Source organism: Stomoxys calcitrans, chromosome 3 (genome assembly GCF_963082655.1).
Source record: "Stomoxys calcitrans chromosome 3, idStoCalc2.1, whole genome shotgun sequence".
Classification (NCBI taxonomy): domain Eukaryota; kingdom Metazoa; phylum Arthropoda; class Insecta; order Diptera; family Muscidae; genus Stomoxys; species Stomoxys calcitrans.
Window position 1 is genome coordinate 103,132,991 of NC_081554.1, and position 25,973 is coordinate 103,158,963.

General features: G+C 37.1%; 1 protein-coding gene across 6 annotated transcripts in view; it reads left to right on the forward strand.

Moving 5' to 3' along the window:
* Positions 1–25,973, forward strand: part of LOC106091660 (pseudouridylate synthase RPUSD2) — a 431,111-nt gene that overhangs the window by 121,585 nt on the left and 283,553 nt on the right. For 3 of the 6 annotated variants that reach the window (XM_059365903.1, XM_059365901.1, XM_059365902.1), the window contains exon 1: positions 11,297–11,416. The exons of 1 other annotated variant lie outside the window; for it this stretch is intronic. The gene's annotated coding sequence lies outside the window, so the exon portion shown is untranslated. Of the gene's footprint in view, positions 1–11,296; positions 11,417–11,487; positions 11,860–11,901; positions 12,093–25,973 lie in introns of those variants that run through there. 2 more of the 6 variants (XM_059365905.1, XM_059365904.1) reach the window with 2 other exon arrangements.

Genomic DNA, 25,973 nt, shown 5'->3' on the forward strand with positions numbered 1-25,973 from the left:
TGAATTTCACCAAAATTCGGTAATACATTTGCTATTTATGGGCGAAAAGCATTCAATCGAGTGTTCGATCTTTATTAGGGCTATGCCAAAAATGATCTGATCTAAACCATACTAGGCATGGACACCAAACACACAATTTCCGTGAAATCGGACAATAAATGTGGCTTTTATGGGTCTGAGACTTTAAATCGGGAGATGAATGTATATTGGGCCTATATTAATACCAAGACCGATTTTGGCCATATTTGGCACGCCTACAGGGGATCTTATTAGAAAATTATTGTTTAAATTTCAGGTAATAAATTCAGATTTTATGGGTCTTAGACCTTAAATCAGAAAATCGATATATGTGGGGGCTATATTAAGATATTGTCCGGTTTGGGCCATATACGGCATGGATGTCGGGGATCTCAATCAAAATCATTCTACCTAATTTAAACCAAATCGGGTAATAAATAAAGCTTTTACGAGCCTAAGACCCTATATGAGGGCTATATTAGGATATAGTCCGATAAAGCCATATTCGTACTTAACCTGCCTATGGACATAAAAATAATCTGTGCAAAGTTTCACCTCAATATCTTAATTTTAAAAAACTGTAGCGTGGTTTCAGCAGACAGACCGGACGGACATGGCTAAATTGTCTTAGTTATTTACGACGACCAAGAATATTGCGAATTGGATGTAGTCATTTCTACGGAGTTCAGTATAAGAATAAGGAGAAATTGTCATGTGGCATTCATTATATAAACACATATTGTACCGTACACCACTACTGTGGCTGTGGTAGTAAAATAGTCATTTCCGTCTGTCCGCGTTTCCTTTCTATATTGATTGTCCGTCTGCCGCTTTTTTTAATCAAGTTCGAGATCGCATTTTTCATCCAATCAGTTTTCTACATATCACTTTAAAGCCCAAAGACAAAAGCTATGAATTTTGGTTAAAATCGGTTCATATATAGGTATAGCACTCATGCATAAAAATCGTTCGATGTGTTTTATTATGCAACTAAGAGCCTCCTCTAAATCGGCACATAATGCATGTTTGGTTCATTGTGGTTTTATTCTATACGTTTTTTTAAATAAGGATATTGAGTGCATGGTGTTTTTTCAAGTTTGGCCTGGTCCCCATTTTGCCTATACAGTTTTTTTTTCGAAATTTTTCACATTTTTCCAAAAAATTGTCAAATTCCTTCTGTTGCTGTAATGTTGGTAAAGACTACTGAAAAAATTGTCGTCGCTACTGTGTGGAGGAACTGACCCAGCGCCACACAGTGGCCGCCAAATCTTTGTTTGTGGACCGATTTCCCATATTTTTTTTCCTACATAGTGCTTAAAAATTCCTACAAAATTCCTACCGCAAAAGAAGGTTAGGTTAGGTTTAAGTGGCAGTCTGCCATCAGACTCACTTACATGTTTTCGTCCATTGTGATACCACAAGAACAGAAGAAGGAAGATGCCTTCTAGTTCCTACCGTTGAACCATCCAGATCGCTTTAAAAAGCCCAATAACTTGCGAATGTTCATATCCGCTAAATCAAAGAAATGAGAACCTAAAATGGAACTCCTTCTAACTGCTAGTGCGGGACACACACACAGAAGGTGTTCTATAGACTCCTCTTCCTCGATGTCCCTACAGCTTCTGCAAAAGTCGTTGTTGGCAACCTTCAGTCCGTCAGCATGTTTTCCGATTAGACAGTGACCTGTCATGACGGACACAATGACTGAGACGTCTATTTTAGCCAACGACAGCAAAGCAGTAGACCTCTTCAATTCTAGATGAGGCCACATAGTTTTGGAATGCTCACAGCCCCTTCTTTGTGACCATCTATCATTCGTTGCCCTTCGGGCCTGGTCCTGAAAACTTAGCTTACATGTCGCAAGAGGCAGCTTAGCTTCCATGTCGCCAGGGATTTAATTGCTGCCTGGCTGTCTGAGAAGATATTTATGCCAATCGTCGTAATGATATTATATCTTAACCTTCCTTAATTGCAAGGATCTCTGCTTGATACACCCTGCAGTGGTCGGGTAAACTCTTCGATATGACCAGTTCTAGATCTTTAGAGTACACCCCAAAGCCCACCTGGTCGTTTAGTTTGGAACCATCCGTATAGAAGTCTATGATACAGGGATTCTGTTTCCGGGGATATCGTAGTTTCAATCGGTTCTATCAGGAATAGTTGTACAGTAATTTTTATCAAAAAGCGGCTCAGGTAGGGTGTAATCAACACTGCCTGGAACATCGGATATTGTATTAAGTATAACGCAGTTTCCGTGGCCGCCACATGACCAAAGAGAAGCTCCTTTAACCTCATGGCAGTGGTCGCTGCAATTTGGGTAGCCACAATGTCCAGACGCATAAGATGTAGCATTAAATTCAGTGCATCAGATGGTGTCGTCCTCAGTGCGGCTGTGATGCACAAACAGGCCATCCTCTGTATCCGGTTAAGTATTGAGTAGTAGGTGGATTTTTGAAGCGCCGTCCACCAGACCACAACACCATAAAGCATAATAGGTCTGACAACTGCTGTATATACCCAATGCATGACACGCAGTCTAAACCCCAAACTTTTGCCAATGGCTCTCTTGTAGGTGTATAGGGCAAGAGTGGCCTTTCTTGCCCTTCCCAAAATATTGGATTTGAAGTTAAGTTTCCTGTCCAGCAAAACACCCAGTTATTTGTGCTTTCTGTAAATGGAACATTCTCTCCACTCAAGGAGATAGGTTCCACTGTAGGCAACTTGTATCTCCTGCTGGAAAGAACTACTTCTGTCTTGCACGGATTTATAACCAGACCACTTTCAGTAGCCCACTTTGCTGTTGCACGTAGAGCTTCCTGAAGTATATCTCTTAGAGAGCTTTAAAACTTTCCCCTAAGCGCAATTGCCACGTTATTAGCATACGCGACCACTTTTACTCATTTTTCTTCCAGAAACAATAATATATTGTTAATGGCTATATTCCAAAGAAGAGGAGCCAGTGCACCTCCTTGAGGTGTTCCTCTGCTGATCCATCGTTTTAGATCCACAGATCCCAAGCCTACCGTAATGCTTCTTTTAGTAAGTAAGTTATTAATAAACTTTCTTACGGTAGAGTTGATGCCTAGAAACTCCAACTTCTCCATGATTAACGTCGGTTTTACATTATTGAAAGCACCTTCATTGTCAAGAAATGCTACCATTGAATATTCCTTGACAGCGAGAGAACCCTCTATGTAGCCGACAAGGTCATGAAGGGCTGTTTCAGTGGATTTGCCTTTACTATATGCATGCTGCTGCCGCGATAGGCGATCTCCAGGGATCTTTGCCCTAAGATATGTTTCTAACAACCTCTCAAGAGTATAAAGGATGACAGTCTAATAGGACGAAAATCTTTCGCCTTCGTGTGGTAGGGTTTTCTTGCTTTCGGAATGAAAATGACCTTCGTGTCCCTCCATCCCACAGGTATATATGACATTCTGATACAAGCAGGGTATAGCTTGTAATTCAACCGGTGATACATCATCAGGGCCTGGCGACTTAAAGGAGTCGAAACTTCTTATCGCCCAAAGGATTTTCGGCTCAGACACAATTTCCGTAATGGCCTCCGACGAATGCATATCAGTGACCACCTCTTCTTAGCCTTTCTAAGCTCGCCCTTATATTTTCTTAGCTCAGCCTTATAGATGTCCCAATCGTGTGGTGCTCTTGTGGCTTTTGCTCTGTTGAAGACTTTTCTGCAGTTATTCCTTAGACCAACCGGCTCTGGGGTCCACCATGGCGGTCGCTGTTTGCCCCTTGATTTGGTACTAGGATATGCCGACGTAAGCGAGTCATTCATGGCCTTCGTGATCCACTTGAGCACTAACAGTAGTTTCCACTTCCTTTTCTAGTGTAGAAGGGATGGTGGTGCAGAATTTGTGCCGAAATTTATCCCAATCAGCATTTCTTCTGTTTAGTCGAGGAACCACTACTCCTGTATTTTCTCCAAGGCTGAAACTAATATAACGATGATCAGAGAAGCTGTGGTCATCCCAGTTACATATATCTTCCGATGCAAAGGTGATATCTAGTACCTCCTGCCTGTTGCTGGTAATAAAGGTCGGTTTATCCCCTTTATTACAAATCACCAGATTGCAACTTATAATATATTCAATAAGCAGCGCATCCCTTTCATTGACATCCGAACTTCCCCATATCTGGTGATGTGCATTAGCATCACTTCCTACAATGAGGCTTTTCTTCCCTACAAAAGCGGCTTCAACCAGCGACTTAAGGTTTTAAGGCGGCATCTCTGAATCGGGTGCCATATATAGGGAAGCCAGCCAGTAATGAGACTTGTTTATTTCGAGGCTGGCTTCTACTAAATCTTCAGTGCTTAGCGACGGAAGAACAAAAACATTTAGACTAGCCTTTGCAAGAATACAAACCACATAAGAAGATCTGCTCACACATTTTCGAAATACCGAGGTAGCCAAATTTAGGGACCTGCTAAAAGGCGAAATTTTGCTAGCATCTCAGCTCCAACCATTCCAAATTTCAAAAAAATAAATCTACCCGTTGTCACACGGCATATTTTTTTACTAGTTTTATATCAATCCCACTGTGAGGCGGTTACATTTGGTCATAAAGTCAGAGCTACATTTTGTACTGCTTCCCAACACACTATTTAAAGGCCAATCCCAATCTGTAAAATCCTTCAAAGTGTGCTCGTCTTTGCGAATATGTTAGTTTCAATGTGATAGTTTCGGCGAATCAACTGCAGTATTTTTTTCTTTTCTTCTTGTGTTCATTTTACTTTGCTCTCAAACTGTTTTTGAATTCAATAGGTTATTCTAAGTGTAGGTCAATTGGTTTTTAATTATTTGTACTTCCGTAAAATTTTACGCAAACAATTGAATTTAAGCAACTTAATTTCTCCAATGTTCCAAAAAAATAAGTTTTGACCAATTTTTACGAAGAGGCAGCCGCATTCTGCTTAAATGATGTCGCTAAGTTCTGCTTTAAACTTTATTAAAACCGATCAAAAATCAGTCTTTAATGGAAAAGATGTAAGGAAATAAGTCCTAAAGTGTTCCTAATTTATTGGAAGTAAAATAAGAAAATGTGTTATAACTAAAAATCAAACTAGTTTTCAAGATTCGCAAGACTAGGATAGGTTAAGTTCCTATTATTGAAACATCGGGCATTGCAGCGGCAGGAGTCTCAATGTAGCCTAACGAACAGGGACCGACGATGGAACCATCACCTACTCCCAAGAAGCCCATTAACTTAAGATTTGAAACACTAAGATAGCCAAAGATCCTATTATTGAAACATCAGGTAGTACAGGGATGGGAAACTAAATACAGCCGACGATGGAACCATTACCGTATTTATTAAGATTCTAAAGACTAGGATAGGCAAAGAACCTAATACGAAAACACCAGGCAGTGCAGGAAAGCCAATGCAGTCTAATGATCAGGCAGCGGGCGAAGAGATCATCATCCATTCCAAAGAATTCCATTTACTGGAGGATCAATGATTGAAGATATCCAGATTAACCTCCACCGGAGCGAGACAGCTACACACGCTCTCATGGAGAAAATCAGCAAGGGCAACAGTCATATTGCCTCTACCACCCGGAAAAAGTTTATGGACTGAACCAAATCAACCACAATTATTCTATGCAAACAATGGTACTCGGCCGAGAACGTTCGTTATTTGTCATAAAAATTTAAATTATATATTTTCCCCAGAGTTGTCTATGTTAGATGCAACAGTGGTAAGACAGGGAGACGGTGGAGCATACCTGGCATCTCTTTATCTGCCTTTCGACTCTCCGACTCCTCCATTTACGTTAGAGCTGCAAGCATAGAAGACAATGTCAACAAGATTACGGTTGCACTGATGGGGTCTTTCGAAGATAGTTGTCCTCTTTGGGAAAGGAAATCAGCCCAGGAAAAATCCTGGATGACCGGGGAGATTAAGAAAGAGGTCCGCAGACATTTTAGCATAGCACGTCTTAAAAGAGCGGAAGTATATTGGGATGTGTATTACACACGGCTCAAGGAATACAATAAAATTACCAAAGCGGCAAAACGTGCCTACTGGAAGCTTTGATGCAAACTGGTCGATAGCGTTAACGACGTCGCCAAGATGAAAAAGTTTCTCTCAAAAACCCATGTGCAAACTGAAACGTTATTAGACGACATGGAAGTGAGAGCAGAGACGACGGAAGACATATTGAGCCTTTTGCTAAAAGCCCATTTTCCAAAGGATACGACGGGACTCACGAAGACACTGGAAGCTTACAATAATGATTGCAGATATCCAGATTAACCTCCACCGGAGCGAGACAGCTACACACGCTCTCATGGAGAAAATCAGCAAGGGCAACAGTCATATTGCCTCTACCACCCGGAAAAAGTTTATGGACTGAACCAAATCAACCACAATTATTCTATGCAAACAATGGTACTCGGCCGAGAACGTTCGTTATTTGTCATAAAAATTTAAATTATATATTTTCCCCAGAGTTGTCTATGTTAGATGCAACAGTGGTAAGACAGGGAGACGGTGGAGCATACCTGGCATCTCTTTATCTGCCTTTCGACTCTCCGACTCCTCCATTTACGTTAGAGCTGCAAGCATATGTAGAAGACAATGTCAACAAGATTACGGTTGCACTGATGGGGTCTTTCGAAGATAGTTGTCCTCTTTGGGAAAGGAAATCAGCCCAGGAAAAATCCTGGATGACCGGGGAGATTAAGAAAGAGGTCCGCAAACATTTTAGCATAGCACGTCTTAAAAGAGCGGAAGTATATTGGGATGTGTATTACACACGGCTCAAGGAATACAATAAAATTACCAAAGCGGCAAAACGTGCCTACTGGAAGCTTTGCTGCAAACAGGTCGATAGCGTTAACGACGTCGCCAAGATGAAAAAGTTTCTCTCAAAAACCCATGTGCAAACTGAAACGTTATTAGACGACATGGAAGTGAGAGCAGAGACGACGGAAGACATATTGAGCCTTTTGCTAAAAGCCCATTTTCCAAAGGATACGACGGGACTCACGAAGACACTGGAAGCTTGCAATAATGATGTTGAACGAAGGCTTATCGTTACAGAATTTATGGCGAAGGATTCCTTGAGGAGCTTCAAACCATTTAAGTCTTCCGGACCTGATGGAATATGTCCGGCGTTACTACAGAAGGAGGCGGACCATCTGGCATCCCCCACTTGGCCACTCTTTTCAGAGCGTGCCTAGGACTTGCATATACTCTGAAAGTCTGGCAGAAGGCAATTGTGGTATTTTCGCCAAAACCCGGCAGGACAAGTTACGTCCTTTCTACTCAAAACCATGGAACGTATTACCATGGAACGTATTATGACAAATAACGTTCGTATTACCGCGACTTGCTCAACAACAAACAGCATGGCTTAGGCAAGAGTAGGTCGGTGGAGAGTGCCCCATACCAGCTATCCAGATGGGCCCAAAGGGTTAAACCAGAGAAGTCCGAAATCTGCCTGTTCACGAGGAAGACGAAGGTAGGCCAAGTTGACGCACCACGTTTCCTAAATAAGACGATTTCGATATTTGACAAGGTCAAATATTTAGGACTGATCTTGGACAGAAACTTTATTGGATGTGTCACATTCAGGAGCGTACTGAGAAAGCTCACATATGTTGGGCATTATATAGACCGGCCGTAGGCCCGAAATGGGGCCGAAATTCGAGGATAGTCCACAGGCTCTACAGGAACGTGATTAGAGCAATACCTACTTACGCCGCAGTAGTTTGGTGGACTGCGATAGAGAAAAAGTGCAACATAAGAATAATACAACAGATTCAGATAACATGTTGTTTTGGCATAGGCGGAGCGATGAGGACCACGCCCACTGGGGCACTGGAGACTATTCTAATTATCCGACCCATAGGCATAATTGCGAGGCAGCCACGGCGGCAATGAGACTTAAGGTGATGGGAGAATGGATTGAGGATAGGAGCAGGTCATACCATCGCGGTATAATCGAGGCGACTATGGAAAACCTGGAAAGAATGGAAGAGGTTTCCGATCGGATACCTGAACCGATACTTGAGGTTGAGCGCGAGGCACTGCTGCCAGCGGCACAGTCTTGGATTGACGGAACCCTAGTATTGCCATCTGGAAGATCATGTTACACGAATGGATAAAAGCTAGAGGACAGAGTGGGCCTGGGGGTCTACATTAAGAACCCAGGGACTGTGTTCTGTTTTAGATTGCCTGATCATAATACGGTCCTGCAGGGGGAGATCCGGGCAATCACGAAATGCGTGAGGTGGTGTGGTGTTAAAGCGATGACGTCGAATGTGAACGTCTTTACGAACAGTAAAATTGCCATAAGGGCAATAACAACCAGGACGGTAAGGCAGTCTTGCAGTGTAAGAAGGAGATTAACGTCTTCTCTGAGGATGGGAAAATCCTAATCGGGTGTCAGGCCATACTAGAATTAGAATTAGATTTAGAATTGGCGGTGAAGGCCAGAGGACTGCCGTCAATAAACTTGGCTAACCCGAAGACTTTCGGGCCGACGTAGTCCGAGTTAAGGGCATGGACGACGAATGCGAATGCAATCCTGTGGAACAGCGAAATGTAGGTCGGTAGGACGGCGAAAATCCTATGGGGGTTCCAAATCTTGAAAAGACGAAGCTATTACTGAAAGGAAGTAAGAAAGAGGTCAGTATAGCTATTGGTATCATGCTTAGAGCATTTCCTTTGTCATTGCCTGGCTTTCGCGTCTGAAATACCGTCACGGAATTCCTTACTTAGATTTTTTTCGAGGTTACTTGTTTAGTATTTAGAGCGCACTACAAGCCAATTGCTGAATATCCATAATGGCATGGGGCGTATTAGTATCTGCGCCCTCTTTTCAACCAAACCTAAAATAAAAACGCTGGAGATACTTGCGAGATATTTTCTTTAGAGAAACGTAAATTTTTTGACCGAAGAGTGACAAGGCTACGAAAGTCATCCGTGGCGTCAAGTCGGGCAAAGCGCTGTTCTCAGACGGAATCTACACTGAAGCTGAAGAAGAGATCGCAACACACACTATGGGATGCGTTTCGTGGTTTTGTTGCAATTACTCATCAGCCATATTAGCTATGAAGGCTTCAAGGGTGGTACGTTGGTATGTTGTACCTGAACCGAATTTATTGTGAAAACGCCTCTATGGTACAAATACCACATTAACCACGCTCGACAACCTTTTCTTTTAGTTGTACTTTTCCCAATGCTTAAATTTTTGTGTAATGGCAAATTTTTTCGTTGGAAATTTCCTTGAAATTTTATCTTTACATAGTAAAAATTTCATTTTGTTATTGGAATTGTGTCCAGATTGTCTGTGTTTTGGAATAGAAAAACAAAATAAAAGGACATTGAAAAATTTTTGGCAAAATGTAGTGTCGCAAAAAGCGTTGAGCAGGAACAAAAAATATTATTGACATTTAGGCTTTAAAAATAATTATGAGGTAGGCTCAAATCTGGATAAAAGTTTGTATTTACTGCCCGTTTCACAATTTTTTTTTACTCAAGTGAGTCGTTCTTTCTGTTTTTCTTTTATGAAATCTGCTGGTTTTGACACAAGGGCGAACGGTAGTCACCCATTTTGTCACTACAAATGTGAAGCAAGCTGAATTTTTACTAAAATTTAGTATTGAGAAAAATAATTCATTAAAATTTAGTCTTTAGAAGAAATTTTTTCTAAATTTTATCTTTATAGAAAAATTTATGAACATTTTGTCTCTAAACAAAATGTTAACAAAATTTTGTCTTTAGAAAAAATGTTACAGAAATTTTGTCTTTATAAAACTAATTTTGAGGGCGGCCTGGTCCTGGCTGAATCTTTGAGAGAATGTTACGCTAAAATTATGTCTTAGAATTTAAAATTAATTTAGAAAATATTTCATTAATCTGTTTCTGTCTAATCTGTTTTAATCTCAGCATCCTGTTTGCTGTAGTATCCTGTTCCGGTGCCTCCCATCACATTAAAATCAATATGTAGATCTTTAACTCTCCAGTTTTTTTTTATTTATTATTATACCCTCCACCATAGGATGGGGGTATACTAATATCGCCATTCTGTTTGTAACACCTCGAAGTATGCGTCTGAGACCCCATAATCGATAATTGATCGTCATGTCATTTTAAGTCGATCTAGCCATGTCCGTCCGTCTGTCTGTCGAAAGCACGCTAACTTTCGAAGGAGTAAAGCTAGCCGCTTGAAATTTTGCACAAATACTTTCCATTAGTGTAGGTCGGTTGAGATTGTAAATGGGCCAAATCGGTCCATGTTTTGATATAGCTGCCATATAAACCGATCTCGGGTCTTGACTTCTTGAGCCTTTAGAGGGCGCAATTCTCGTCCGATTTGACTAGAATTTTGCACGTGGTGTTTTGGTATCACTTCCAACAACTGCGCTAAATATGGTTCAAATCGGTCCATGTTTTGATATATCTGCCTCTAGAGGGCGCAATTCTCGTCCGATTTGGCTTAAATTTTGCATGTGGTGTTTGTTATGACTTCCAACAAATGTGCCAGGTACATAACCTGATATAGCTGCCATATAAACCGATCTGGGATCTTGTTTATTTATTTTTTTTTTTTTGGAATGTGAACGTCATTGTATTATTTATTTACCTTGCCCTTAACAAGAAAATTGGATTTTTACCATTTAATACCGGCAGCCTGCAATGCCGAGAAATAAATAAGTAAATGTTGTTTTTAGCAAGAATTTCATTACAAATTCGTCATATTGTCCTGAGCTAAATTTTGTCGTTATAGAATATTATAAATATGAAATTTTGCCATCAATGAAAATTTGACTGAGATTTTGTGCTTAGAAAATATTTAGTTTATATTTTGTTCTTTCTATGTCTTGCCCTGGATATTTTTTGTTAATTTCTTCTCGCCTTGTATATCCTCTTCTTAAATAGAAACGACACGTAGCAGTGTTTTAATCAATGGGTCTTTCTAAATTTTGGGATTGCAAAAAATGCCTTTATATCCATTAGACCATTAGTCTAGTCTTTATGGGATGTACATACATGTTCAAAAATACTAAATACATGGTGTTTACAATGAATCAAACATCCTTGGAATCTCTTAACTTAATTAACATCAACGTGATATGAAAATCCCCTACTAAATTTCAGTTGCCCACACAACGCTATTTAATATACCCAGTGGCATCACTGCGCTGCGGCCACCACTCGTGTGGGGGGAGGTACATAGGTATTCGTGGCAGACAGAATGCGGTCGCTTGGTCGGCTCATGGTCGAAAATCTGAAGTTTAGTCGACAGTAATATTTCGTTTTGTTAATGTCGCGCTGTATGGCCACTTCTGAGCGTTGCTGCTAACAATCTGCCTGGTGGTTCGCGTGAACGTCGGTCGCTGATTGTTTTGTTTATTTGGTTTCTGTTAGTAGTGTTTGCTATTTCTTTATTTGAAAAATTGTCGTATTTAAGAATTGTTGCCTAAGCAGTAATAATAAATACAAAATTACCTATTCGGAAAAAACAGAAAAAAAAACAATTGAAGTGCTTTGATTTGAGTGTTGTATCTCTGCGGTTGGCTCATGCCTTCGAATTATTTTGAAAGTGTTGCGCTTGGTTGCACGTGGTCGTTGTTTTCAAGTGTTAATTCATAGTGCACACAGCGTGCGTGCATAATAACGAAATAACATACATACAGAAATACTTACCAATACGAATGCAACTTGCAACTCAGCGTCACAACATTGAAAAGCGTTACGCCTTTAGAGTAACTCCGTGGATTACGGCGCGTATTTAAAACCATTTAAATCATTGAAACTTCATCCATTGTTATTTTTGAAATCAAGTGAAAAGTGAATAAGAACAAGGTTCTACTTGCAAAAATATTGTGCGATTGTTGTAGACATGTGCATGTTGTGTTTGTTGTGATCAGCGAGATGTGCTGTGCTGTGCAGTGGTTGAACCGACGATATGCCAAATATTGAATGATTTATTCAGGAAACAATTCAGCCATTTATCCACACAACAGACCAACCAACTACTCATTACCAACATTCATTGTCCGCAAATTAGACACATGTATAGTTTAGTACAAATCTATGTAAGTGTGTGACGACGATAAATGACCAGGCTCATTCTATTAAACGTCCGCGGGGAGACCAAACCCCTAAGTGCCTGCCACCTGTATACCACAGAGAGGGGTTTGACAGCAATCAGTGTGCCATTGAAAGCAAAGAGGGTGAGATAATACAAGAGAGGGTTTCTGCTTTGTCTTCCCCGTACCGTAAAATAACATGCGTTAAAGACACAACATTTTCAATGTATTCCAATTGGAATCACATTGAGGGTTGCAACATTTTCGGGTTATTCTGTTTTGATTCGGCCATTCGTTCGAACATTTTTCGTATTTTGCTTTGTTTCTTTGCAACCGAAAGTTGGAATAAAAGGAAAAACGAAATATCGTAAGCAACTCAATCATGTTGTGTCTTTAACTTTTGTCACTGGCCATGCCGTATTTCGCTCTAATGCCAACTCTTTTCCTTTCTCACCCTCTTTGATTGAAAGCAGGACTTAATCAAAATAAACAAGTGGAAATACGGATACCCAAGTTTCGGTCCGGCCAACATAGTTTCATTGCAAAGATTTATAAAAATTAGTTCCGTACATACATATTTCAGTTGTTTTGACGGTTGGCTCTATCTATTTATAAACCTATCTGGACCATTTTTATTGGGAAGCATAAAAGTGCTTTCATTTTGAATGTCTGCGATTATAGGTTATATGTCGAGGCATCCGCTTTAATAGAAGGTTGCAAATTTGCCCATGAACGATATCACTTTGAGCTCAATGATAAAGGACTTCGTTTTTATTGTCGACTCCGAACGTATTGTCGCAGAGCGACTCCACGTCTGATTACCAATGGTAAATACCTCACAAGTGTCGCCAGCACTAGAGAAGGATACCACCGCTGAAAAAATTTCTTTGATGTTCTCGCCGTTATTTGAACCCAGACGTTCAGTGTCAAAGACGGACATGAATGCCTCTGAGTTACGGTGGCCCTAAAAAGAAGATTAGGGGCACAAACATTATTTCCCTCTGTAGTAGTAGTGGTAGTAGTTTATTCATTCTTATAATTCTCTTTTAAAAATATCTAAAATAATATAACTAGTTATAATAGTATTTACAACGATTATATTATTAAAATGTTAAACTAATTATAAGAATACCATATCGACTATGTGACAATAACTAAAAGTTGTCTGTCACAACCAATTATCAATTGAGTTTCTTCTGCTAAGAATTTGACATTGCAGAAAAATAGTATAATGGGTTGCCCAAAAAGTAATTGCGGATTTTTTAAAAGAAAGTAAATGTATTTTTAATAAAACTTAGAATGAACTTTAATCAAATATACTTTTTTACACTTTTTTTCTAAAGTCAAAAGCTGTGAAAAAATTTGTCAACGCCGACTATATGAAAAATCCGCAATTACTTTTTGGAGAACCCAATATTTTTCTAAATATTTATGAAATAGATTTAACATTTTTCGTAATTTCAAAACAATTCATGAATTATACATTTTCTGTAATTTAATGCAGTACGAACGCAATTAAACAAATTTTCTCAGTTACTATCTTCTTCGCCATTTAATAAGCTAATTAGCTCTCCTTCTTCTAATCGACTCTTTCCTAAATATCTAATCCTTAATTCTCTCATAATTGGGCATATTGCAATGAAGTGTTGACTAGTTTTATTTTGCTCTGTTTTTCGTAAGGTACACTGTGTACTAATCGCTCGGTTAAAAGAGTTGGCATTTAATGGCAGTATATCTGCTCTGGTTCTCATTATAATGGAAATTTTATCCAGATTATAGAAATCTTTCATGTAATCTACGCCAACATTGTAATTTAATAATCTGTAGTAACGGGCTTCGCTTGTTGGGGCTCGATCAATTTTTTCCAAATAATTTCGTAACTTGAGTTCTTGCATCAATGCATTAGTTTTTATATTCCATTCTTCTGCAGTTCTTATTATATTATCAGTTGAGATATTTGTTTCGCTCAACGCTTCTGCCCAGAAAATTTTTCTATACCATACCTTCAACGCTAGTAACCTAGTCTGCAGGTAATCGACCTCATTTCTGAACACCATTTTCTTTGATTTCTCCAGATTTACCATAAGATTCCATTGTATATTTACAATACTCTTCAAGCTTAAATATGATATTTTGCAATACCACTCTCTTCTGCCAGTATAACTATATCGTCTGCATATAAAAACACTCTAATATTGAGGTCCTCCAACGTTAGACCTCCTTCCAGCCAGTCGTGGAGATCATTTAAATAAAGAGTGAAAAGTTGCGGAGATGATAGACATCCTTGCCTCACGCCTGAATACGTAAGGAAGTATTTTGATAAATCATTGCCTATCCACACAACAGATTTTGTATTTTGGTATAGAGTCTTTATCATATTCACCATTTTGGTGGACATTCCTGCAGTATGCAATTTATATATCAAAAGGTTTCTTGATACCCTATCGAAAGCCGCGGAAAAATTGACAAAAAAAGGAAAACACATTTTTTTCTCTGCCAATTCCAGGTGAATTATAGACGACAGGTTGAATGCATTATCCACTGTTGAATAGCTTGCTCTGAAACCAGCTTGATACTCGTTTCGTATGGCCCATTTCACATTCTTGCATTTAAGATCCCTTTGCCATTGTGTTCATAAACGTTATTCCCCTGTGATTGCCCGGTGTGTCAGTATTTCCTTTTTTGTGTATTGGGAATATAACCGTTTCCTTTAGAATGTTATCTACTTGATCAGTGACTATATATCTACTTGATCAGCGACTATATATTGTCGCCATTCCTTTTTCTTTAAGGCACCCTATCTATCACTGGACTTTTGTTATATTTTGTGTTGTGTTTTGTAAGATGCTACGTATTTCCGCTATTTCAATATCTCGGTCCAAATCTTGATCTGCCTGGTGAAATATAGTGGTTGGTTTAATAGAGCACTAAAATATATTTTGAAATCGTGTGATGATATACTTGTACTTATTTTAAAGCCTTGACCTCTTATATGTCTAGCTAGCTTCCACCATTCCTTGGGATTAGAAGTTTGGAATATTTTTATTCCAGATTTCTGAAAAATTCAATTTTACTCCGTTTACAAAATCATATAAAGACAGATTTTACCGCATTCAAATATATTTTCCTCTGCGTTCCCCACGTGCACTCACAGGAGGATGAACTTTGTTGAAACCGCGAGTGCCATTATAAAGTCAAAATTCTTGTTGACCAATATTCACAAAACTTTATGTACCTTTGAAGTAGGTTTATTTGACAGTTTTCGTTTTATAGAAATGTCAAATAAACCTATTTAAGGCTTTATTAAGTGTTGTCAATACGGCGGGCCGTAAGCTTTTGATAAATGTAGGAATACACACAGGAAAAATAAAAGTCGGTTTCAATCACGAATTAATTGATCCAATTAGTATTTTAATTGAAACTGTGTCAATCACAAAAATGATAAGCTCAATCACAGTTTTTGAAAAGGTGGAAACATTTTTAATTAAAAGAAATTACATCATATTTTAATTGAAACTGTTGTGTCAATCACAAAAATGGTAATATCAATCACAGTTTTTCAAAAGGCGAAAAATGTAGAATTAATAAAAATGTCATCTTCAATTAAAAAATTACACACTTTTTTAAATTTCCAGTTACCAAATTTCGAATATCAATTAAAAAAAATAATGCCGATAATTCAATTACTTTTTTAATTGATGCAATTATTAAAATAAGTCACGAAAATCTATATATATATATATATATATATATTGGGTTGCCCAAAAAGTAATTGCGGATTTTTCATGTAGTCGGCGTTGACAAATTTTTTCACAGCTTGTGACTCTGTAATTGGATTCTTTCTTCTGTCAGTTATCAGCTGTTACTTTTAGCTTGCTTTTGAAAAAAAGTGTAAAAAAGTATATTTAATTAAAGTTCATTCTAAGTTTTATTAAAAATGCATTTACTTTCTTTTAAAAAATCCGCAATTTCTTTTTGGGCAACCCAATATATATATCACTGAGATCGTTTACTTTTCAGCTATTCACAAAGAAAAATAATAAACATCGTGGCGATTTGAAACTAAAAATTTTTACTCTTTAGGAAAGTACTTACTTGGAGGGCGCTGAGGTAAGCAAGTCCGCCAATACGCCCAACGTCTGGGTTCAAATCCCGTCGTGAATATTTGTTCAATGTTCGCGACATTTGTAAGGTTTCCAACCATGCTAAAACTTCTTTAACAATTGGTTTCCCTAAACGGCACGCCTTTCGGACTCGCCATAACAAGGAAGGGCCTTGTCATTGAGCTAAAACTTGAATAGGTCTGCACTCTTTGATATGTAATTCCTTAGTATCAACAGCATAAAGAGGAGATAACCACCACCGAAAAATTTTCTGATGTTCTCGCCAGGTTTCAAACCTCGGCATTCGCCGTCGTAGGCGGACATGCTAATCTCATGCAGCATCACTAAAAAGCACAAAAAATTGATGTTTTATTCCAAAAATTATATAAAGTATCTCTATAAAGTTTACGTACACAAAAAATATTCAAATCTTGGTTTTATTACGAAATTTGTATGTTCAATTAAAAATTTTGCTGAAATCGTTCCTATAAACGAATTTGTAATATTAAGAAACGACAATTGTAGTATCGGTTAAGTGTATAATACAGAAATAATTTTAAGATGGAAATTGATAAATTGTAATGCATCCCAACCTCAGCAATTCGCGTTTAACATCTCGAAGTATTGATCCACAGGAATAGGTGTAGTATGGGAGTTCTGATTCTGTTAGTCAATATTAAGACGTTTAAACTAAAGATGGATAATTAAATATTCGAATACAATAGGCATATAGTACAATACATAAATGCCTTTTTCAATTCGTACAATGCTTTCCATTTTCGGCTGCGTTTCGCAATGCATTTTTTCCATTTAAACTTTCACATCCTACCTTTATCTGTTTGCACTTCTTTAATTCACACTAAAATTATTTTATTTAAAAATAATGGATTTTTTTGCAATAGTAAATACAATTTACACACATATATATATATATATATATATATATATATATATATATATATATATATATATATATATATATATATATATATATATATATATATATATATATATATATATATATATATATATATATATATATATATATATATATATATATATATATATATATATATATATATATATATATATATATATATATATTGGGTTGCCCAAAAAGCAATTGCGGATTTTTCATATAGTCGGCGTTGACAAATTTTTTCACAGCTTGTGACTCTGTAATGCATTCTTTCTTCTGTCAGTTATCAGCTGTTACTTTAAGCTTGCTTTAGAAAAAAAGTGTAAAAAAGTATATTTGATTAAAGTTCATTCTAAGTTTTATTAAAAATGCATTTACTTTCTTTTAGAAAATCCGCAATTACTTTTTGGGTAACCCGTTATATATATATATATATATATATATATATATATATATATATATATATATATATATATATATATATATATATATATATTGATATTTCATTGAAGTTTAGTGCAAAAAAAATATCTGTAAAGTAATGGTAGAATATAGCCATTGCTAGACACATGTGTACACAAAGAAAATGTCGACTTCTATTTGACCAATTAAAAATATATATATATATATATATATATATATATATATATATATATATATATATATATATATATATATATATATATATATTTTTTTTTTTTTTTTTAATTGGTCAAATAGAAGTCGACATTTTCTTTGTGTACACATGTGTCTAGCAATAGCTATATTCTACCATTACTTTACAGATATTTTTTTTTTGCACTAAACTTCAATGAAATATCAATCATAACAAATGAAACCGGTTTCAATGGCATTAAATTTAAATATAGGGAAATCATAAAAATATTTGGAAATTCATATCAAAAAAGTTAATGTCCATTAAAAGCACATATTTATTTTTTGGCAAATAAAAAAGTTTTCAATAACTTTTGTATTTCGTGAGTCCTTCATTAGATGGGGCAATTGTTCCCAATTGTTGATTCACGCTATTTACCAAAATTTGTGTATCGAATTCTCCTGTGTAGGCTCATTCTTCTTATAGAATAGGTTTGACGCCTTCTTTTAGATGAATTCTTGTGGTTTTGGATACTTTGTCGGAGTAATTTTGCGATTTGGCCTTTTAAGGTTAGGTTAGGTTGAAAAGAAGGTTTGGATACTAATCCGCCCATGCAACTATGGACTTTCACCCGTATTCGGCTTGTTGTGCGTTCTAAATACTAAAAGTGATCTCGACAAAGAAGATCTAAATCAGGAATTCCATGCTACTTACAAAATCCTTAATTGTTTTCCATTACACGCCCCTAAGTTGGTTGATGTCTGGTATTGTGTACCCACCCAAGTACCATTATCTGTAAACCGGGAAAGCCGGGCAATGACGTAGGAAATGCTCCAACGTCTCATCATCTTTCCCACATGCCCTACACACGTTATCACTTACCGCACCGATTTTGCATAAGTGAGCTTGTAGTCGTATGTGTCCCGTTATGATACCGTAAACTTTACTGACCTTCTTCTTACTTCCTTTCAGTAACCAGTAACGATCCGGATCTCCACATAGGAATTTCTTCGTCCTACCGACCGTTTCGCTATTCCATAATTTTAACATGCGTTAGTCGACCACGCCCTCTACTCGGACTACATCGACCCAAAAAGTTAACCAAGTTTATTGACGGCAGTTCTCTGACCTTTACTGTCATTCCCCTTACTCCCTTAATCTCCTTTTTACATTCCAATACTGTTAGTGAACTTACCATCCTGGTTGTGTTTGCCCTGATGGCCAGTTTACTCTCCGTAATTAAGTTCACAATGGCACAACACCACCTGACTCATTCCGTGATCACGCAGATCTTTGCCTGAAGGATCGTATTATGGCCAAGCAGTTGAAAACAATGTCAGTCCCTGGGTTGTCGATATAGACCCACGAGCCTATGCCAGGCCTACATAGTGCCTAACATCTGTGAGTCTATATTAGGCGACATAGTTTTGGAATGCTCACAGCTCCCATATTCGTTGTCCTTCGGGCCTGGTCCCGAAAACTTGGCTTACATGTCGCCAGAGGCATACCCACAGACTCCAATATCCCTGGAATGTGTAGGGTTGTTCCTAGTCTCGCTAGCTCACCTGCTGCAGTTCCCTGCGATATCTCTGCGGCCCGGCACCCAGAACAGGTGAATTTTGAACTGTTCAACCATCTTATTGAGAGATCTGCGACAGTCGAGGTCGGTTTTTGCGTTCAGAAATACGTTCTCCGGAGATTTTATGACTGTCTGAGAAGATATTAATGCCAATCGTCGTAATGACATGATATCTTAGCCACACCACCATTTCCTTAATTGCAAAGTACACCGCTTGATACACACAGCAGTGGTCGGGCAACCTTTTTCGATATGACCAGTTCTAGATCTTTAGAATACACCCTAAAGCCCACCTGGTCGTTTAGTTTGAAACCATCCGTATAGAAGTCTATGTTACAGGGATTCTATTTCCAGGGATATCGTAGTTTCAATCGGTTCTATCAGGTGGCACAGTACTTTTTATCAAAAAAGTGGCTCAGGTAGGGTGTAATCCATCCACACTGCCTGGAACATCGAATATTGTATCAAGAATAACACAGTGTCCGTAGCCACCACATGACCAATGAGAAAGCTCCCTTAACCTCACGGCAGTGTCGCTGCAGTTTGGGTAGCCACAAAGTGCAGAGCCATAAGATGTAGCATTAAATTCGGTGCATCATATGGTGTCGTCCTCAGTGAGGCCGTGATGCACAAACAAGCCATCCTTTGGATCCGGTTAAGTATTGAGCAGTAGGTTGACTTTTGAAGCGCCGTCCACCAGACCACAACACCATATAGCATTATAGGTCCGACAACTGCAGTATATACCCAATGACACGCGGTTTAAACCCCCAATTTTGCCAATGGCTCTCTTGCAGGTGTATAGGGCAAGAGTTATCTTTCTTGCCCTTTCCAAAATGTTGGATTTGAAGTTCAATTTCCCGTCCAGCAAAACCCTCAGGTATTTTGCGCTTTTTGTAAATGGAACATTCTCTCCCCCAAGGCCACAGGTTCCATTGTAGGCAACTTGTATCTCCTGCTGAAAAGAACTATTTCTGTCTTGCACGGATTTATACCTAGACCACTTTCGGGAGCCCACTGTGCCTTTGTACGAAGAGATTTTCCTTAACCGCAATTGCCACGTCATCAGCATACGCTACCACTTTTACACCTTTTTCTTCCAGCGACAATAATATTTTGTTAATGGCTATATTCTAAAAGAGGAGAAGACACTACACCTCCTTGAGGTGTTCCTCTGCTGACCCATCTTTTTAGATCCACAGATCCCAAGTTTTTATTAATAAATTGATGCCTTGAAACTCCAGCTCCTTCATGATTGACGTCGGTTTTACATTATTGAAAGTACCTTCAAACGAAAATCTTTCGCCTTCGTGTGGTAGGGTTTTCCTGCTTTGAGAATGATAATGTCCTTCGTGTCCCTCCATCCCACTGGTATGTATAACATGCTGATCGTTCAGGTAAAGCTGAGCTCGGTTTGGATTCAAATATTTATAAATTCGCAGACTCTGACAGTTCTGTTGTCTCCATAGTCTCTCCTCATGTAGTCGCATTTTTATGCTGCTGAGTAAATTTTTGCAAAATGCCCTCCAGTTAGCTAAACATGAAGTGGATTGGTCCCATTGTATGTTAAAGTTTTGCGACAGGGTAGCTATTTCTTTTGCCCAAAATGTATTTTTCTCCAATATAATATTAGATAATTGTTTCGGGAGCCTGCATGGTTCATGGTGATACAGTGTTTTCTCTATATACTTCAAATGTAATCCCAGAGTATAAATCTGGGTATCTTCTACATCTGTTTCCAGCATCAACACGTAGTTTGGAGTAAAACTTGGTACTCTCAAAATCCGTTTCAAAAGATATCTCTGCAGTGTATTAACTTCTTCAAAATAAGAGTATCCCCAAACTTGAGCAGCATACGTTTGAATGGATCTGCAAACAGCTAAAAATACCTTCCATTTGTTATTCATATTTATATCATTTCTTTCCATAAATTGTTTCCATATAGAATTTATTGCGTTTTTTGCTTCATTATTTCTGTTTTGCACATGTTTATGAAATTTCATTTTGGGTGTAAATACTACTCCTAAATATTTAAATTCGTTGCAGATTTTTATCTCCCTGCCTTTGTATGTCCATTTCTCGTACTTGCTTAGCTTTCCTCCATTTCTGAAAACCATTATTTCCGATTTGCTTATATTCACTTCTAAGCTCCATCTTTTGCAGTATAATTCTAATTTATCTATCATATTCTGTAGGATTTTAATATCATCAGCTAGCAGCACAATATCATCTGCATATAGAAGTAATCTTATATTGATAGATTCCACACATAATCCGCCTTCAATATAATCATGCAAATCATTTATGTAGAGTGTGAATAATAATGGTGATAAAAGGCAACCCTGTTTAACACCCTTCGTTGTTTCAAAATATTCGGATATTTCTTTTCCGTTCCACACAGCTGATTGGGTATTGTTGTACATTTGTTCTACCAATCTAACGAATTTATATGATATACCCATTTGAAAAAGCTTATAAATAAGGGCTTGTCTCGATATATTATCAAATGCTGCCTTGAAATCTACAAAGAAAGCATATACTTTTTTCTTTTCGCTCAATTTTAGGTTAACGATAGATGCTAGATTGTATATATTATCGGTTGTTGCATAATTTTTGCGGAAACCAGATTGAAATTCGGTTAGGATTTTGTTCTGTTCAACCCAGTTGTATAGCTTTTCGTTCATTAATCCCATAAAAATCTTAGCTGCACAGTTCATGAACGAAATGCCTCTATAATTTGATGCTTCATTCAGATCTCCTTTTTTGTGTATTGGGAAAATAATGGTCTTCGAAAATATAGGATCGATTTTTCCATTCGTATACAATCTATTGTATGTATTTAGAAGCAGGTTATGAAATTGATCAGTGGCATTCATGAAGAATTCATAAGGGATTCTATCTTCCCCTGGAGCTTTATTAGTTTTTACACTTGCCAAAATTTTCTTCAGTTCGATCATAGTAAACGGTCCATCTAAATCAGAATCTTCTTTATAAAAAGGGGCATAATAGATAAGGGTGATTTCTTCAGAGTTATTTAATAAACCTTCGTAATAGGATCTAAATACTTCGGGGGTTATGTTAGAGGATACAAGATTGTGTTGGTTGCGCATTTCTCTAGCCGTTTTCCACCATTCCTTGGAGTTCCTTATACAATTGAGGTTATTAGCCATGTTGTTGTAGTACACCTCTTTACTGCTATTACATATGGCTCTATAATGCTTCTGAGCTGATATATACCGGCGTTTGTCTTCTAAAATACCCGTTTTTCTGTAGATTTTCAGCAGCTTGAAGGTATTAATTCTTGCTAAATTGCAATTATTATTATGCCATTTATGCTTTGAATTAAAAGATGGTTTACGGCTGTTTTGTTTTGGATAAGATTCCTTAATAATTTCACAGATTTCGTTAAGGCTGATTTCATTTATAGCTGCGATTTTGTTAAGATTTGCGCTCATCATTTGTTGATAATTACTCTTATATTTATCCTTCCATATTAACTTTGGTAGGAGCGCCATCTTTTCTTCTATTCTGTTGTCAGTTCCAACATTAATTTGCAACAGTATGGGAAAATGATCCGACCATATCTTATCTTCAACTTTAAATTCATAGGTATATCGTAGTAGTTCCTTAGACACAGCACATATATCATTAACTGAATCTCCAACTGTTGTAACATATGTTAAATTCCCTTCCTCATCACCTTTTGTTATGCCATTTAAAATATACAAGTTGTAGTCGTCACAAAGTTGTAGAAATTGGATCCCCTTTTGATTGACGGTTTTATCTTTTGATTTTCTTAAATCGTATCCGGAGAAAAAGCTTTCTCTGTATATTTCACCCATGTGTTGACTAATTTCCCCAATTCTAACATTAAAATCTCCGATTAAAATAGGATTTTGCATTTCTTCCTCTTGAAAATATTGTTTTAGATTTCGTAAATCATTATCCCAAGTGGCAGGTCTTAAATATTGCGGTATTATAGAGCATGTATATTCTTTGGTGCGCAGTTTTATAAATAATTTTTTGTTCGAATCGATTATTTCCGGTTTAACGCCTATTTCAGGCAACTGTTTGCTTACTCCAATCAATTTCCCACCAATAGCTCTACCGAATCTATGAATGCGTACTGCCGGCTCAAAAAAAAGATCAAATCCGCTAAAGTATGGTATTGCTCTCTTCTCCTTATCAGATTCTAAATGTGTTTCTATTAATATTATTATTTGAAATTGTTTAACATATTGAAAGAAGGCTGGGAACAGATATTTGTTTTCAAGACCATTTATATTGTAGGATAAAATGGAGAGGTTATGTGGCTTCGGTTCATTGATGGCATTTATTGGTTTTTTGGGTAGAGTTCTTCAAAAAATTGATCATAATTCAAGCAGATGTTCTTTTTAACATCCCCATATAGCTTTTCAAATTCTTGCTCACCATCATCATTACCAGAGACAAGTTTATTTTTAGAATTCCATTTAAACCATTGATCTTTTATTTTCATTTTATCTTCTCTTACAACAATTTTATGCTGCTTACTGAGAGATAAGATTTTTTTCTTTAAAATGAGGAAGATTCTTTTATGTAATTGCTTTGTTGGAATCATATCTCGTTCAATAGTTATATTTGACCCCGCCAGTTTTTTGGTATTTCGGAATACTTCCTGTATTGCTTGTTCGTTTTCAAGCTCAATTATTATTGCCATTTTCCCATTGCGATCAAACACCTTATTTACATATTTAATAGTGGTTGATATATTTAACTTGTCTCTGAATAGATTTTTCGCCTCTTCCATCGGGTTCTTGGAGCTTGTTATTCCTTTAATAAATAGTTTATTAGGCTTTATTTGGTTCTGCAGCCAATTAATATCTTTTTTAAGTTGATTATTTTCTTGCTGCACTTTATTTAATTCATCTTTTAGTTCTTGATTTTCCCTTTTCAACGCACTTACATCAGCACCGATACCAACTATTTCGACTTTTAAATCTTCAATGTCCGATTTTGTGGGGAGTGTTTTAAGTTTTTCATCCAAGTTTGAGTTAATAGTTTCTTTTATTATTTTTATTAGATCATTTGGATCCATGTTTGACGTTATACTGGTATTTTCAGGGGATTTTATCTCAGTGTATCTTCTTTTGGGTGTTTGGATGTTACTTTGCATATTTCCTAACCCTGCAAATTTTCATATATGGCAATGCCGTTTATCGATAGCAGTAATAATTGCATTTATCGGAATTTTGTCATCACCAAACTTGGTTGGACAAGGCCAGCTGATATTATATTTTGTTGTGTCGGTGTTTGTTTACTCGTTGTTTATTTATATTGAGTGATAATATTTTGTATCAAAAGTGATTTATTAAATGTTTATTGTTTGCTCACCGGAACCTTGGAAAGCGGCAAATTAATATGGATGAGATACGTGGTCTGCTGCAGTTGTGTTTAGGCTCCAAATCCTTGCGAAATCTTGGCTTGCTAAGGCGTTTTCTGGCTCATTAATGGGAGCTTCCTTTTACACGTCCGTCCACTTTGCCATATATGTAGTGAAAAATCAAAATTCTTACAATAAGATCGTATGGATATTCAAAACACGCAGTGGAATGATTCCTTTGGGGTATAATAAATTTGATTCCGATACATCGAGTAGAGAGTGTAAACTATGCAATTTGCGTGAGATCGAAACAATACAACACTTTCTGGGAAAATGTCCTGTACTTCAAGAATTCAGAATGTTATCATTTCAAAGACCAATATTAAATGAGGAAGAGGTGATTAGAGTACTTGATGGCGAAGAAGAAGAAGACTGGGATAGGTTGGCAAACTATATGGAAACCACTTATAAATATAGAAACTTTTTAATGAATGATTTCGATTAACTTAAATTTGTTTTATATATAACGCGATAGACGTAATTATTACATTATCGCAAATTCCAACTACTTCTAAAATTGATTTTTTTGAATCTTTGTATAAATTGTATAATGAATGAAAACAAAAAATTTTCTCAATAAAGAAGTATTACTACTACTACTACTAGTCCGAAAAAAAAACAAAAAAAAAAAAAAAAAAAAAAAAAAAAAAAAAAACATGCTGATACAAGCAGAGAATATCTCCCTGAGCCAAGGAACCTGTGTATGAGATATATCTTGTAATTGAACCGATGTTTGTTGTCATTTATGTAAAGAGTATATAACAAAGGGCCGAAAATGGAACCCTGGGTTACGCCTGGCAATACATTTAATGACCGAGATTTTTCTGGCCTAGAACAATACACTGAAACTAAATTGACAAGTAGGATAACATTAGCTTACAATTGAATCGGAAAAATAAAACAGTTTCTTAAGTTTCCACAACAATATATCGTAATTAATTGCGTCGAAGGCCTTGCTGTGATCTAAAAGAATGAGAAAGGATGTCATGTTACTATCCTGGTGTTGGTGAAGGTCTACAACGACATCGATAAGAGTGATGGTGCATCTTTTCTTCTTTCAGTATCCTGATTGTTTTTCAGTCATTAGGTTTTCCTTGTTAAGAAAAGATGATATCTGAGAGTTAAGCAAATGTTCCTATACTTTAGAAAGAAATGGTAAAATTGCTATGGATCGAAAGTCGTAGTTTGATTTGGGTATTGGGATAATTTGAACTAGTTTCCATTTTCTAGGAAAAGTGGACTTTGTGATTATGTTGTTTAGCAGATGCA